This window comes from Aulonocara sp. 'chitande type north' Nkhata Bay, linkage group LG8 (assembly GCF_057382095.1).
Source record: "Aulonocara sp. 'chitande type north' Nkhata Bay isolate Kocher_YH1m ecotype deep benthic linkage group LG8, A_spYH_male_GT1.1, whole genome shotgun sequence".
NCBI lineage: Eukaryota > Metazoa > Chordata > Actinopteri > Cichliformes > Cichlidae > Aulonocara > Aulonocara sp. 'chitande type north' Nkhata Bay.
The window spans coordinates 20,745,115-20,756,013 of record NC_141351.1 but is presented as its reverse complement, the minus strand read 5'-3'; the positions used below and the strand labels follow the sequence as shown (position 1 = coordinate 20,756,013).

Sequence of the window (10,899 nt, the reverse complement as noted above, 5' to 3'; positions counted from 1 at the left end):
TAGACCTTCGTTTTCCCCATTCACAGCAGATTGTGAAATGTCACGGCTTCTGTGGTTATGTAATATGTTTTTGTCTTCAGTTCTGGTGATATTTGTGAAAATTACAATAGTTAAAGATATAGCGTGTAGCATTTTTCATGTATTGAAAGTTGGTTTTTAATGATTAAAAAACAAAAGACACTTCCCCTGATTCTTTAACAGCATAATAATGTATTTTTAAATATAAGGTTTCGTTTATTTTCAGGTCATTCCCTCATCTTTCTCTCTCCACCTTCGATGCTCTGTCCAGCATGAGCCTAAAATATATATTAAAGAAAAACAGTGGACAACAAAAGTACAGAGGATTTGACATTTAAGCTCACTCCTAAGTGTTGTCAGTGCTTTTCTTCTACTAGTAATCTTTAGCAGCCGATAAAGATTACTAGTAATTACTACTAATCATTAACAGAAAATCACAAACACTGGAACACAAAAGCCTTAAAAAAAATAAAAACAGCTGATCTGCCTTTAAATAGCATTTTGTTTATGACAATGTTCCCAAGGAATGAAGCTAAGCACTTTTGTAACAAGTAGTTGGTCCTCATAGCTACTGCTAATCATCAAAGTTTAAAAAAAAACCAAAAAAATCTCTAAAGTCTAATTTTGAAACCGCTTGCTCATTGGCTAACGACTTGTCAATGACAAGTTGTTAGCCAATGGGTAATTATCCATTATGAAAGAGAGTATGAGCAAGTTGTACAAAATACTTAATTAAACTTAGTGTGATTTGAAACGAGTGATTGAACCCATAGATTCCACAGGAAATTGGCTATTTTCCTGTGGCTAGCTGTTCCAGATAGATAGTTTGGAATCACAGCTATCGCCATCTGGTGGCCTTTATGTAGAATCCATGTTCAAGGCACTTGACTAAGGGCTAAATGGACTTTTTGCATTCAAAAATGACTGGACTGATTAATCAGCTGCAGATTTTTCTATTTATTTTGCTTTTGTTTAATTCTGCTGCTCTCTGGCTAAACTCTGCATGTCTTAATTCTCTTTAAATGTGAACATTAACATGCTGTGTAAGCACAGACTGTAGCTGGTGAAGCAGACAATGAATATGTGAATCAATACGGTGCACAGCTGTTGCGAGAAGCTTTGACCTTTGGTTACAGAGAACAAATAGTCTGATGTCTACAATCTGCTTGAGCTTCTCTGCAACATGTCATTTAAGTTTCTTCTTTCAGCAGTTGACATTCTTAGGTGCCTTCATGCAGTATTGACTGCACAGTCTGTTCTAACTGTGAGATGCCATCTAAAAGTAGATATATGCACGTGCATAATTGGGTTTCTTTATCAGTGCTTGAGTCATCTTTCCTCAACTTTTCCTCTTCTTTCTAGAAATCTCATTATCATCTCTATCATCTGTTAGAGTACTCACTATGGAACTGGTCTGCAAAGGTTACGTGACGTGAACGTTCTTCCTTAAACAACAAAGAAAACAGGAGAAGCTGCTCCTCCAGTGGCGTCTGTGACGATACAACCAGTGTTGATCAGGTGGGCGTTTAGCCGCCCCGAAGCTGCCCACCTCATCAGGCACCTGTGGCCTCCTGACTGATGCCATGGTAACAAAGCTGCAGCAAAATGAAAGTGTGCTGAAGGTCAAAGACAATTCAGACTTGTAGATGGACTGTTGAGAGGGCGCGGGGCGGTAAGAGACTATGTGCCCGAAGTGTCATTCGTGCCGCTCTCCTGTCTTGTGGAGTGTGGGAGGCACTTATTGGCTCGTCATTATGGTTCAGCAGAGCCTCTTGATGCACATAAAGCCCTCGTCACAGCCACCCATACGCCTTCGCTGAGTGACCTCCTTTGCGTCCTTTAGGCTCAAGAATGTTACACCCTGAAACCTCTTATATAGTGGGAGTCATGTCATGACATCGGTTCAATCTGATCAAATGTACGACAGATGTACACATGAAATGTTCACGGCTGAAACATGCATTCATTTTTGAGTCTATCTCTGGTTAAACCCAAAATCTAAAGCCAAAATTTCATTGTTGACCTTAGTTTTCTTCATAATGAACATTCTCATATGTTGTGTTACAGTTTAAATAGCAAAATTGCACCATGTTACGTGTGATGTGGCGTGACAGAAACAAGCATTGGTTACCTGAACGATTGGTCTTTCTTGACACTTCACTGGAGAAAACTTCAAAAAGTGGATGTTGGGTAAGATTTCAAGGGTCATATCACTATGTGGGATAGATAACTGCTCAAAACAAGAGCATATAAAAGGTCTCCTTTTCATTTTCACACAGGACTCATCTTTTAACTGTTATTCTTTCTGTATCAAAGTAATTTTCTATTGCAGCAAATTCTACTTGGTTGTCTCCTGTGAGAGCCAGTCATCATGTCGGGCTGCGTGTGGACAGTGAACTGGCATTTACAGAGCACTTTCCAGTCTTACAGATCACTTAAAGTGCTTTAGAGTACAAGAGAGATTTATACACATACAGTCCTTTTTTTCTGTACATTTAAAGCACTTTATCCATCTCTCATCCATGGCCAGGTTTGAATCACCAACATTTCAAGCCTAAGATGCAGGACATCTGGACAGTGGGAGAAAACCCATGCAGGCACCAGGAGCACGTCCTTCATCACAGGAAGGAACTAGCCAGGCTTTGATGGCTTTAATTAGCTTTAATTACTTAACTTTTTATGTCCTCTTCCCTTGTAATGATAACTGTCACAATGGAGGTGTCATTGTTGCCACTTTTTTCATTATATTGGATTACAATGCATCAAATTTACTTGGAAATCTGGTTATCTGCTACCTATGGAGCACAGATATTGTCAATAAAATCCATTCTGTTCCTACTGTGACACATCCAAACATCTACAGTGAGAAATCTGTTTTTGTTTTTTTTGTCTTTCACCACATACTCCTTTAGAATAAGCTATAAAGACAGTTATTGCTATTGCTAACTGCTGAAATAAAACAAAACACACACACAATACAGTGAAGTGGATTCTGTGCTATAACAGGCAATACTCACTGTTGCCAATGGTACTCAACTCCACATTGTTCCCTTTGTATCACCATCGTCGCAATAGTGAAGCACATCCTCTTATGGCTTTTTACTTTAGTACTCTCTGATGTGTAAAAGATGGCATGAATCATGCATCTGATTGTCAAGCCACCAGTCTGGCTTCCACACTCAGCAGGTCTGGCTTGATTGCCTTCATGAATCTATATTAAAGGCCTGATGTGTGGTTGAAACCAGTATGTTATGTGGCGGACTGTCCTCCGCAGGGTCTTGAACTCCTCACGATGACATTGTCAGTTCCGACGGCCGTTCTCTGGCTATTTTGAGTAAAATCACATGCTGTGCTGCAGTACAGTGACATTTAAATGGAGACAAGCACAAGAGACTGGCTGTGCCTCTCTCTCATGTAGCTCTTTTGTAAGGGAAGCTGTATATTTCAGATCAGTAGGGAGTGGGCAGCATAATGCGTGGGTCTAACCTCTCCTCCGTCTCTGATCACAACGTCAATATCAGTAAATGGATGCGTGCATTTCTCTTCCCTTTCCTCGGGCTTTTTTTTTTTCATTTTCCTGCTATCCCTGTATGGCCTTTTCCTCTTTTTTTCCCCCTTTGTAGACGTACACAGTAGAAACCTGTTTAACCAAGAAAAAAACTAAATAATGATGGTATATTGTAATATTAGAGCAGGTGGCCCGTCTTTCCATTGGCGACATTATTCTGAATCTGGATCAGTGTCGTTTCTCTTACCTCATGTGTTCATGTTCATAGCTTGTTTAAGGGGACATATAAGTGGCTGTGGAGTTGTGTCAGACGCTTTATGTTCAGGGAAACCAACAGGGATGTAAATGTGGCAAGATCATTTATGCACCATATTAGCTATGTTTGGATTAATAGCTTAATTTACTTGAGTATGTTAAAGGAGTAAGAAGAACAATTTTGAGGGAATCATGAGCATAAAAGTAAAAAATCTATATTGGGCAAATAATATGGTGCCACTGAAATGGATGTAGTTAATGTCTTTGACTGGATAATTTAGGACAGCAACTGCCATAACTGTAATAACTATTTTTTTTAAATCAGTTAGTCTAACAATGCACAGTTTTTTTTTTGTTTTGTTTTTTTATAAAATCATTCTTTTAAATTGTCTAATCAACAGAATTGCAACCACAATTTGTACTATAATATTGAAATGTATTGTTTTTAATTTAATGTTACTGTTGTGCAAGAAACAAGGAATACAAAGGAATAAAAGGCAGCTGACACTTTTGATTAAAAAATGAATGAGGAAAATAAATAAAAGCTTGAAAGCACTCTAAAAGCACTTGTATCCCTGCCTCTGCTGGGCTATGCATGGGGAGCCCCAGTAGCATAATGATGAGGGCATATAACAGAAATCCAAAACATCCTTAGTTCACTCATGAACTGCATTTTTTTCCCTTTTTCTCCCCTCCTGCTATCAGAAAATGAAATAAACATCAAACAAGGCTTACCACATAACATTTTATGTAGTGTATATATATTATTTTTGTTCCCCTCAGTTCCAGTGGTGGATGCTCATAATAAGGATTGGTTAAAAATGAATTAGTTAGCGTAGCATATGTGCAGATAATCCTACTGAGCCAAAAGCTCAGGTGTCCGATTGCTCTAAATGCCCTGTTTCTAACGGTTTCTCCTGTTCTGTTGATGTTGATGAAGGTGGGTAGTCCTAATATGGTCATCTCAGGCACACAGCTGTGCATGTTGCAGCCCCTCCCACCTGCAGTGCAAACCTTTTCTCTGTGAGGGGCAGCCAATTAGAAGAAAATTGTATGAAAGAGAAGAAGGGAAGGGGCCCAGTATAAAAGATGGCTTATGGCTTATGCACAGATGCTCTAGTAGAGGCAAAGAAAAAATGTATAGAGACAGAGCTTAGCATAATGGAGCCTCTTTGTCTCTCTAAGCTTATCAATTTTGTTTGCTTGCTAACTCAAATTCCTGCCTATATTTCAGTTTAATTCAGTTTTATTTACACAGCACTTATTCCCAATAAATCCCCTGAAGATGCTTTATATTGAAAGAGAAAGACAATGTAATACGCTTCGCAATGGTAGGAAGGAAGAACGCCCCATTACCAGGAAGTAGTGATCTGCTGTGACCAGTTAGAGTTTTAGGCTTTATTATTTTTGCAGCAGTCAGTAAATCCCATGAAATCCATTCCTGCCTTGTATGTTGAGTCTGCATTTGTGTCAAATCTATTTTACTGACAAAAGCCATGACAGCTTATTGATTATAGTTACTGGATATCTTTAAAATCTAGTAACAAGTTTCCAGAATATTCAGTGGAACAAAAAAGGGAATTTAAACATAACCTAATCAGCAGAGAAAATAGCATTTGTGTCTATATATACACTCAAATTCATGAAACGGTACAGAAAAAAAGAGCAGGCTGGAGTGAATACTATTATCTAGAAGCTCCTGCTATGCCTCAATACACAAGAAAATGTTAAGAATTTTCACAAAGGCATCTTTCAGCTGTACCTCCCTGATGGGTATTGAGCGCTCTGCTGTATTGTATCTCTGTAATACTGGAGCTTTTAAGACATCACCTATATCCATGCTGCGCCTGTCTACAAAGGAAGTGCATGTAGTGTAGAAAAAGTCTCTTCTGTGCGACTAAAATAATAGAAATCGAAGAAGCAATTTGAGAACCGATGTATCACATATGGATTTGGGAGAAAACACATGTACTAGATAGTGGAGCATAAGCCTCCCACCTTTCAGTTTTCTCTTGTTGCTTTTGTAAGATGCCACTGAAAGGAATTTTAAAAATGGATACATCCCATCCTGTTTTTCCACCTTCACTAGCTGTGTAACTAAAAATGTGAGAAAAGTATTTCACATTTGTGAAAAACCTTAAATAATTGAATTATTTTGTGTAGGCATGTTTTTCTGCCACCCATGATAGAAAAGATGCTTACAAAAGATAATCAGAACTTTATTCTATCTAAATCCCATTTCCATGTGAACAAGATCAAATAATGTGATTACCAAAATGTTATATTAATATTAACACTAAAAATTGACTGACGCTGCAGCTCCTTTCCCTTCAGCTCATTTTTTAACACCTTCAGATTTACTGTTGTCAGTTCTCACAGCTTTCATAGTATTGTTTCCAGCTGTTTTCACTCCCCAAAAATCAGTGCTAAACCCATAGACTGTATATTAAAGATGGACGCAGCTCCATGATGTCACTTACTGCTTTTTGTGCTGTGGTTTTGAAGCCTTGGGTTTCATTACTAGGGTCTTAGCCTCTTTTGATATTTAATTAAAAAGTGATGGTGATGGATGAAAGCATAAACCCCTGGGATTGTCAGCTAATGCTAACAGTAGCTTGCTAGCTTTGCCTGCTAGGTGCATTAGTTAGGGGGGGATAAACAGGCTTAAAAACCGAATTGGGTAATTTTTTAATTTACTTTTAATCTATTAATAATTTAAATACATTTTTTATTATTTAACTATTACATTCAATATCAAATTATAATCACATTTTCTGCAGGAAATTAATTTTTTCAGTTATCTGCATTATGAGTAGACACAGAAAAGCCAGACCTGCCTTTTCATGTGCTTGACCTCTTCATGTGAGAGACGGACAGAATTGGCACAAAAATCTATCTATGATGCTAACACGTAGCTGGCAGCAATTCATCCCTAGACCCTGAGAGTGGATACCTCAGTACCAGCTGAGGTTTGGGTTGGGGTTAGAGCTTACTCCAGCTGTCATATGGCAAGAAGGGGGATACGCCCTGGAAAAGTCACCAGCATCTCAGGGCTAATACAAATACACAAGGGTTCACACCTAAGGCCACTTTAGAATCACAAAGGAATGAATTTCTCTTTTGCTAACCACTGCACCGCCATGCTATGGTTAGGATGTTCCTGTAAAGTGTTGTGTTGACTGCTTTTCATCAACTTTGATGAACATGTGGAAATCTGCAGGCATGTGAAAAGTTCAGCATCATGCTTTTAACTCATTATTGGGAAGCAAAGAAGTAATGCAACGAGTAGTGTAACGAATTACTTTCTCCGGAGAGTATTTTGTAATACATTACTTAAATGGACCGTATCTGTCACTCAAAGCAGCTACACCCCCAAAATGATGTTTTATAGTAAAATGTACCTCCTGTAGTTGTCACAAAGGGTGAAAATGGCTACAGACACCATACAGTTTAACATTGGAAGTAGGGCTGCTCGATTATGGCAAAAATGATAATCACGATTATTTTCACTGAAATTGAGATCTCGATTATTTGACGATATTTATTTAACCCTTTAAGACCTACTATAGAACCAAGTCCGCCAGAGCTTATATTATTTTTTTACATGTTGTAGTGCCATTTGTGGGAGCATTTCAAGTTGCTATACAACTGTTATAGCCCATATTTTAATAATATGTATGCATTAAGTCCATAGTAACTACATTAATTGCAAAAAAGTGCAATAAACTACAAAAAAATTGAAAATTGTTTTTGTTTTTGTTTTTTAACATATATTTCTACTTGGAGAAATTTAAGAGGTTTATCCCTCAAAACTTTAAATACAAAAAAGTTGCAAAAAATAGTTTACAACAACAGGAAATTTATTCAGTGTCTTCATAGTTTTATTTTGGAGATACAGCAATTTTTATATACTGCAGGAAAAACAAAAACAATCCTATGATGCAAATTTGCAAAGAAAACAGCAGGTGCATCAAAATAAACTATTTCCAGCAGTGCAATTCGAGTTCTAAGCATCCCAGAAACTATTCAGAAAAGTCAAACATGACCAGTATAGGCTTTTAAGGCCTACAAGTAAAAAAAAACTACATTTTCCGCGACAATGACATCACTTCCGGTTTCGGGCAGGAAATGGCGGACATGTGATAGTTAGCGGTGATGTCTGTTTCAATGTGCGAAGTGTTACGAACAGCTGATCGGATCGGCAAAGCGTGTTTCTGGAATATTATGTTTTTGTTCCTGCAAGTGCTTTTTATGCAATTTTTGCAAAGCTATATGTGGAAGGAAACCGTGACCGAGGACAAGCTGATGGCATAAGATGTAAGTTTCATATGCAAAACAAATTATTGCGCTAGCTTACACAGTTCAGGTTCTACAGGGATTTAAAAATAGTTACACAAAACAGAGCGTGCTGCTCTGACCGGCTTTAAAGGGTTAACAATAACAATGTATTGAATAATGACTTTAAAAAATAATATAAAATAGTGTGCAACACCACTGAAGTTTTTTTTTTTTTTACCTCTCTTTTCAACCAACGGCAGTCACTCTCCAAATAACTTCTGCTTAGCTTTCCGAGCTTCCCTCGGGTCCTCTTAATCAGCGGTCTCAACCTTTTTTGCGCCAGGGACCGGTTTATGCCCGACAATATTTTCACGGACCGGCCTTTAAGGTGTCGCGGATAAATGAGGGAGGGGCTAATAATCGGCTCAGTCATTTTTAATGATCGTTGAAAGCCCAGATCGTAATCGTGATTAAAATTCGATTAATTGAGCAGCCCTAATTGGAAGCTATGAGGGTTGTTTGGAGTTTGCCTCAAGTGGTCATTTGGGGAACTGCAGTTTTGACACTAATGTATCAGCATCAGTTTTCAGTTTTAAAGGTTGCTGCTTGGTTGCGGCTAGTGTACGCCAACTCGTTATCACCTACACAAAGACAGGCGACTTGGTAATCAATATTCTGGTGCAGTCGTGGCAGATAGAATCAGATAATTCTCAGACTTAATGGACCCACAAAAGGCAGCTTGTGTGTTCTGCCTCTTATTAGACAAAAATAATAGTTCAAGTAGGCATACAGTTAGTACCCTTTAAAGTGAATCTGATAATAATTAATGACTGAGCTGAATAGAAAAGGTTAGTTTTGAAAATGACTGGTTTTTTAAGAGTTAAGTCATTTTACCGCGGCTGAATAAGAGAGAGAAGGAGGATGGGGGAGAGTTATCGCTGCCAGAAAGCGAGAAGAGGAGGAGCAGGAGGAAGAGGAGAGGAGAGCATGAGAGTGAGAGAGAGTTGCCTGTCTGCTTGTGTTCGTGGGTATGCGAATGTGTGAGCGTGTGCATGCGTGCCTCAGTGAGTGTATGCGTGCTGACACCTGGCGCTCGCATCACATTGTGGAGAGCTCTCTGCCTGTCTGGGCTGTTCTTTACCTCTCTCTCGCTCCCTCTTTTCCCTTTTATTCCCTCCCTCTATCTTTTGTCCTCTTCTCTTTGCCTTCTTTCTTTCCTGTATTTTTTTTCACCTCACTGTGCCTTTTATTATCTCCTCTCTCTCTCTTTTTTTTGTTTAAGCTCTCTCTTACTATGGTGCAGGATTTTTATTGCCTAGGCAGACGGGGGAACAACTGACAAAGGTGAGTCGGATGAATCGGAAGAGACGGATGGTTATATTGAATAAATGTGGGGATTTCTGAATTCCACTTTGAATTTGGGGAGCGGTAGAAACATGCTTTGGTAAGAGCCACTATTCATCAAGGCTGATTTGTTAATTGTTTCGCAAGGTTTTTGTTGTTTCACGGTGCAAGTCTGAGCAGCTCTTGATCTCAGGAAGCCAGTGTGTAGGTGTCTCAATGTGTACTTTGGGAGGTGAAGGGTTCAAGTGTGTGATTTAAGAGCAGCATTGAGTGTCTGTTTTTTGACTGGTGTTGGCAGCATGTGTCAAACCCACTCTGAAACTGATTTGTTTGCTCTATTGTGGCTGCTGTGCAGGGTGTCACCTTGACCCAGGCTTCCATGGCAGTCCGTGTCTTGCCGGCATCGTGCCACACCTTAGCCGCGACAGTGTGCGTGTGTGTGTGTGTGTGTGAGGGAGACTGTGTGCTGTTCATAGATACATGAATACAGAGTGAAATCGCTGGAGAGGCCAAGGTGTCTGATAGGTGGCTGTAAAAAGAGAACATACTGTGTCTTAATGGGAATTCAGTGTGGTGTTTCAGCTCATATCTGTCATCCTTTAAGTCTTCAGGTTTATTAATAACAGCAGATATCTCTGCTTGGTGTTTGGTTCCCTTACAATAATGTCACTTCTCTCTGCCATTTTTCTTTCATCCTTCTCCATCCACTCCTCTTTAGGTATGGGGGTCTTCCATATTCATATATATAAAAAGGATGAAAGAATATTTTTTTCTTTTAAATATTTATTAATTATAACAAGGTTTTGAGTAATTTTCAGAGATGTGGATACACAGCAAATAAACCAGAAAAAGAACTAAACCTGAGCATCAAATAAGTTGTGAGAACAATTTCAACCTCGGTTTTGATCTTACTCAGTACTCAATACCTATTTCAGTACCCTAGGGGCAGCGGTCCCCAACCTTTTTTGCACCACGGATTGGTTTAATGTCAGACGCTATTTTAACGGACTGGCCTTTAAGGTGTCGCGGGTAATTACAACAAAATTAAACGATACGACCAAGACAAAAACTGTGGTATTTTGTAAATATAATAATAAATGCGAATTCACTGTGTAATTGTGTAACTTTATTAGCAGCGTCCTCCTGAAATGCACCAACAACAGTGAGAGTAACATCCTCCTCTCTGCCCCTTAATACTCTCTGGTCGCTATGGTAACATGTAAATATTTCTTTCAAAATAAGACACACAATTTCCACATGGGAAAAGACCCAGGGAAACTGAGTTAATGATAAAAAGCCTGAAAACCATTAATTTCACACCTGAGCCTCAAATCTCGCGGCCCAGTACCAAACGACTGACGGACCGGTATCGGGCCGTGGCCGAGGGGTTTGGGACCGCTGCCCTAGGGGGAAGGAAAATCACAGAATTAGGACTTTAAAAAAAGATTAGAAGAATACAAACATCATTGAAATCATTGAAAAGACATTTTTTGAGT

At 38.9% G+C, this 10,899-nt stretch overlaps 1 protein-coding gene and 1 long non-coding RNA gene across 9 annotated transcripts in view; one reads left to right on the top strand and one right to left on the bottom strand.

Annotated features, from left to right (window-relative positions):
- The window catches only part of tanc2b (tetratricopeptide repeat, ankyrin repeat and coiled-coil containing 2b), a 189,211-nt gene that overhangs the window by 66,099 nt on the left and 112,213 nt on the right, over positions 1-10,899 (top strand). Inside the window, exon 1 of one of the 8 annotated variants that reach the window (XM_086304208.1) lies at positions 9,073-9,403. The exons of the other annotated variants lie outside the window; for them this stretch is intronic. The gene's annotated coding sequence lies outside the window, so the exon portion shown is untranslated. Of the gene's footprint in view, positions 1-9,072; positions 9,404-10,899 lie in introns of those variants that run through there. 8 annotated transcript variants of the gene reach the window in all.
- LOC147323690 (uncharacterized) overlaps positions 10,232-10,899 on the bottom strand; it is a 42,868-nt gene continuing 42,200 nt past the window's right edge. Inside the window, exon 5 of the long non-coding RNA XR_015130772.1 lies at positions 10,232-10,806. This is a non-coding gene — a long non-coding RNA (uncharacterized LOC147323690). The remainder of the gene's footprint in view (positions 10,807-10,899) is intronic.